Below are 6,222 nucleotides of genomic sequence, written 5' to 3' on the forward strand. Positions count from 1 at the left end.
GATATTGCTCTTTCCTACCTCAAATAATCTCAGCTTGTATAAAAGGTCACACTTCAGCCCTCCTCCTTATTGCTCTTCCTCCCTCTTCCTCCTTACTTAAAGAAACAAATATAACTTCATTTTATTAATAAACTTAGAAAGGTTCTTGGAGATTTTCAGTTGGGGTTAATGCAGCTCAAGAAGAGCTCCTCCACTTCTGCTAGAGCATTACAGCTTTTGCCTCCTTCCTCCTTCCTTCCTTCCATACCAACTGATTGAGTTGTGTATATCTATAGATTCTATACATACTGCCATGGCATCAGGTTTATGGTCCTGTCCCTTTCCCCTCCTGTCTCCATGATGAAAACCTCAAAACAGTTTATTCTCATGCAGAGGATGGAGAAAAGAGAAAAGGAAGAGGTGTAGTGCAGGAGGGAGGGAGAAGGCAAGGAGAGGAAGTAAAAGTTGTGCTAGTGTTTGTACCTGTGGTTTTTAAGTTAACTCTGTTTTCATGATTCCTGAAAGCTTACATTTTGCAGTTTTTCATTTTATTTTTGATAACAGTGCCCAGAAGAGAAAACCCAGTGAGTGAGAGAAAAAAATCAGTTGTGTACGATAATAAATGGATTTCTGCCAATGACAGGTCATGATACAGAAAAAAATTCTGTGATGACCCTCTTTCCTCTGCTCTCATTTATCTCTTACTGGTGACCACTGATAGATTTCTGCTGTATGATTTATTGCAGAAAAACACCACCTAGAAATGGGCTTTTGATAAAATTGTTCAAGGATTCCTGGACAATAAATCCTAATCTTTACATGCATGCTGCAAGATGTTTCACCTTTCTTATGCTATAAATAATATATGCCAAATGTGATAATAAATCCATACATCTAAGCTCTATCTGTGTGGTTTAAGAAACAAAATTACAATATGTAAGCCTGATATTAATAGCAGCTATATAATGCCAGGAATATTGATGGCAATATTTGTTTACTTGTGATCCAAATTTCCAGTGTTGTGTTGTACTGAAATTTCATTGCTTTTATCAGCCTGGATGGTTATCTTCTGTAAGGAAATCTGTGATAAACACAACAGGCACTAGCTGGCTTGAATCAACAAAGATGCTTCCGTAGGTCTGCCAAGAACCTCAGCAGAAATTTTCAAATCCAGTCTATGCAAAGATCGCTCTTCATAATTAATCATCTATAGTAGGAAGTGTCTGATAGCATCTGTCACCTCCCTGTGACCCTACAACTATTACAGTGGGGTTAAATGTGCACAAGCCCAGCATTTAAAGCTCCTTACAAACACAGGCTCAAGGTCAGGATCTGGCTTAATTTTACTCCACAGTGGGAATGAAGTATAACTTCTGCCTAGAGCATATGTGTTGTGGTATTTGGTTTAAGCCTAAAGATTTGCTTTAATTATTGAGTCCTGTATAAGCTAGAAAATATTGCAAGCATCTTTTCCAGGCAAAGTGAGAAAGCCCTTACCTAGGATATGAAAACAGGCAAATCAACTCTTTGTGGTCAGAGCTGATCGTTTGGGATTTCAGAAAGAAGAAATTACATCAGAAAAGTAAAAATAATGATGATTGTAAGACACAGAAGGCCAAAAATTGTATGAGAAGAGTGAATGACAGAGAAAAAAAATCTCAATGAAACATACTTCTCTTAGCTTTTGTTTCTGTAGAGACAAAACCTTTTTTGCTGGTTTTATAAGAAGGATGCAGCCCATTTTGACTGATTTTTCTGATTTTTTTTTTTAATGTGAGCGTTGCAATATTTGGCTGCTTTTTTATTTCTTGCCTGAGGGAAATAAAATCTCTGCCATGTACCTGTGCAAAAGAGAGAATGTTACTGCAGTCTTTTCCACACTCATAGGGGACTTTCTGTTAACATCTGTGACAGAGGAATGTATTCCAAGCAGGAAAACTACAGCGCTAAATTGGCCACTGAAATTTAAGGAATGGTAATACTGAAATACTGAAAGAAAAAAGAGTGGGGAAATATGCAACAACAACAAAAACAACAAAAACAAAAAAATCCTTTAATTGGAAGGGGCCAAGCCCACATAAACAGTGTGTTTGATTTCAGCTGCGTCCTCTGATCTATACTGAAGGTCAAAGAAGGAAATGCCACAGAAGTTATGATTATGTGAAATGAAGTGAGAAACAATGATTTGGCGTAATAAATACCTCCTGCAACTAGAGAATGTTCTGCTCACTGAAACTGTCTCCCAGGTGTCTGCCTGTCTCCCCGACACATGGATAATCCCAGGCTAAAATGACTGTGAGGCATGTTGTTTTCAGAAAAACATGGCTAGTGTTGGTTTATATGAAAGAAAACTTACCTCACAGCTCTAAAATACAGCAGAAACATCTCCCTTCTTTTTTGCATGAGTCAAAACGTCAACTTACCACCTTCAATTCTAGGATTTTTCAGTCAGCCATAAAAACCTTGGTGATTTTCTTGATAAATTCCTCTGTCCTCTCAGATGCAAGACAGACTAAACTACTCCTGCACTTGAACCACGTCCTAAAGGGCAGTTATTTCTCTACAGGCAACAACTCTGACAATTCTGAGAGGAAAATCCTCTGACAAAGCATTATAGGCCATCAACCCTTTGCTGTCATGCTGCTGCACTTGCAGTTTATGAAACTATTGAGCTCAATTTATTGTTTTTACAACTGGAACCCAGATTCATTCTGGGTTCAAATCTGTTTCTCAGATTAGGAATTCTGCCCTCTCCCACGCCAGTGAGAACAGCACATCCTTCACCAGTGTCCCCCAGCTTGCACAATTCACTTCTCTGCAGCAACTGTGGCCTGAAATATCGGTGTGTTTCCAGGACCATTAGCAGATCCCATACCCATATTGAAGGTATAAGGCCTTGCAGGCCATGTCCAATTTACCCTCCCCAGGGAGCTGAGCTCACCTTGATGTATTTTTAATCTCCATGGATAATAGGGACCTATTTACTCATGGATGGTACAGACAGTTTTGAACCTGCTCATAGTAAAGCTGGTGATCTTGCAAGGGCATTAGAATTACTGTAGTCACTTTGTTCTCCTTTGGCCATTTGTCTTATTTATGTAGAAAAACTTTTCCAACATTCTTTAAAAAAATACGGGTTGAAAATATTTATAAACCAAAATAACCCAAAAGTTAGGTTGGAGCAAAAACTGTGAACTGAACTCAAAGATTCCTGGAAAATGTCTGTTTGCCCTGAGAGCTGGGCAATGTGGTTTTGGGAAATTGAAATCTGGAATATGTGAAAATGGCCTAGTCATGAAAATAACTTTTTATAATGGATTTGTTGTTTGTTTTTTCTTCATTTTTCCTGAAAAGTTGTGGGGGTTTTATTGCTGTTTTTTAGAAAATCCAGAAATAACTTGATGCATATGTACTACTGTATATGGTTTTAATACATTGTGTAACATAACCATATATTATTATTAATTCTTGTAATGGAAATTTCATTAAGATTTTCAGCAGGATAACATGACAAATTTATTAAGGAATGCAGTTTAAAACTTGAGTACTAAATATATCAATAGCACATTTATCCAAGATATTTTTTTTTGTTTCAGTGATCAGTTCCATAGACAGTTGCTAATAAATTGTACACCCACACAGACACAAGCTCATCAGAAGTAAATACTAACTTGCATGACCACTGTAGTTTTCTATTAAAATACACTGTGATTCATTTAATTAACAATTAAAACTGGAAAACAAACGTCTTTCCTTCTCTTTACGAGATTAGGCTACCACATGAATTTTATTTAAGAGAATTTTGGCTGAAAAGTAGAGAGTACCTGTCAAAGACAGTGGAATTAAACAGAATCAACTGTTTGAAAATGAATTTCTTCTCCATTCTATGGGCAAGAGAAAAGTGGTGCAGGACAGCAAAGAAAAGTAAAGAACAAAAGGAAAAAACCCTCTCCTCTCAATGTCTGCTTCAAACCCTGGCTCAGGTACATCTGAGATAATTTATGGGAGCATAATGATCTGCACCAGGAATCTCAGTCTGCCGCATGACTGAGCTAGTTCCTATAAAGGACCTAGAAAGCTGGCGCCACAGCAAACGAAGAAAATGAGTTTAATCACTTTACAAGCTTTCTACTTGTGATCTCTCTGGCTGTATCTGAGTGAAACATAGGAAGAAAATAGTCACAAAAGAAGGTATGCTGGGTGCCTCAGTGGTTGATGATTGTTGAGACGTGGGAGGAAGGAGGAGAATTAGTATACCTAAGGGGATGTCAGGCAAGTGAAAACAAAGATGTTTTACAAGCAGCACCCTGGAAGACTGGGTTTCACAATGAGAAGGGTGTGAAAGCAGCTAGATGTCTATCCCCTAGAAGGGGTTAAGGGCTGGATCAATGGATAAGTAGTGGAGCATGTATCTTCCAAAGCAAGATATTCACAGGACAAAAAAGATGTACCTGGCTGCAGGTACATCTTTTTTAAAGATATTTTTAAATAATATTCTTCCCCAACCACACTGGAACTGCACTTATGGATCTACAAAGCAGCAGTGTTTGAAAACACATCCAGCAAGATCTGCTTCAAAGTTACAGAGCAAGATTGAAGGTCTGTGCTCTAAAACAATTTTACAGGGATAACCATGCAATGATTCACATCAGGACAGGGTGAATTGGAAGGGTGAGAAATCTTAGGGTTAGAAGGGAGTTACAAAGACAAAGAATATTATTTTTAAGAGGAATTCATGTTAATTTGAATTTTTTTATTCTGGTTTTGATAAAAAGCCATCACTTTAGAGAAGTATTGAAGTAGGCATAAACAGAAAAAGAAATAATTTTTTCTTTGTTTTTCTTTCTCCTACAGAGATTTAAATTTAGAGAACAAAACTTTTATAATAGCCAACGTGTGTGTACCTTAATGAGTGGAGACATTCAAAATCAACTTGATTTTATTTTTTAACTTCTTGACGCTGCAATCTTTAGCCTGTTTGGACAAATATGTGCTCTCAGAGGTTAATTCATGTTAAGACATTCAGAATCCAGAAATGGTTTTCCAACAGCTTGAAAACTGAAAGATTCCTCATCACCTAACAAGTCCAAGAAATCAGACTCAAGGCCAGTTATGACTAACAAGAAGCAAGGCTTCATTCTTCCCAGAATGATTAGAAAGGTTACTTTCATCTTTTTTCCTGTTCATTGCGACTTTTTTCAAGTGACCAAAATATTTTGTTGAAGCAAATACCAGAAAAATATCTCTAATTAAAAGAAATAAGAACGAGAAAGGACAGAAAGGCTGCTCAGCTGAAACTCCTTCCTTGTCACAAGGTCAAGGCACAAATGCGGATTTTCGTCGACATCCACAGAAGAACAGAATACTCATCTTGCTGCATTGCCTCTGACACTGCAGCCCACACTGCATTGCATTGGCATTGATGGACACACTAAGACAGAGAGAAAACAGAGAGGCAGAACTAGATGTCTTAATAAGGCTCTCTGACATCTTTTGTGGTGGAAATATCTCTGTGGATAGCAGTGACATTAAGAACATCTAGTGCTACTGGTTATATTCACAAAAGCATTTACACTAAAGTCAACAGTCTGAATTTATGGCTGGGATAGCTGCATGATAGTCAGCAAAAATAGGAACTAAAATTATTGAGTAAATATCTCAGAGCCAAGACCTAGATGTCTAGGTATGGTGTGGGGAAAACTCTAATATTTGCCACTGGTTTTATTGAGACTTTGGATGTCATATCTTTCATGTCTTTATGTAGCTGTGTATATAAATCTGCCAAACATATCATTCAGTACATCTTCTGAGGATCATTTGTATCCTATATACTGCTAAGCCAGGGCATTCTATCCCACTTGGAACACTATGCTTTGATTGACTCAGGCAACCCTGGGAGCTCAGCCAAGGGCTTATTTTTCTAAGAACTCAACCACATGAGGCAGTTTGTTGCCAAAGAAGACATCAGTAGAAAAAGTGCCTGTCCTCAGGGGCCTGCAATGACTGTGGTCTGCACATTCAGACAGACTCATGGGGTCACTTCCCACTAGCACAGGCCCTTCACAACACTTGTCTCTCAAACTCACTTGAATTTGATTATTTCAAAACTCGGTGGAAAAGGTCTTGCCAGGTCCAGAATTCTGTCATCGGCTTTCAAATCAATTAACATTGTTTGTCTTCTGGACTCAATGATTAAAAAACTGTTTAAAAAGTGCCCCTGAGGTAGTGGTGTGAACAGTGAGG

This window comes from Chamaea fasciata, unplaced genomic scaffold (assembly GCF_029207755.1).
Source record: "Chamaea fasciata isolate MVZ Bird 193981 ecotype frontalis unplaced genomic scaffold, bChaFas1.0.hap1 SCAF_1, whole genome shotgun sequence".
Taxonomy (NCBI): Eukaryota; Metazoa; Chordata; class Aves; order Passeriformes; family Sylviidae; genus Chamaea; species Chamaea fasciata.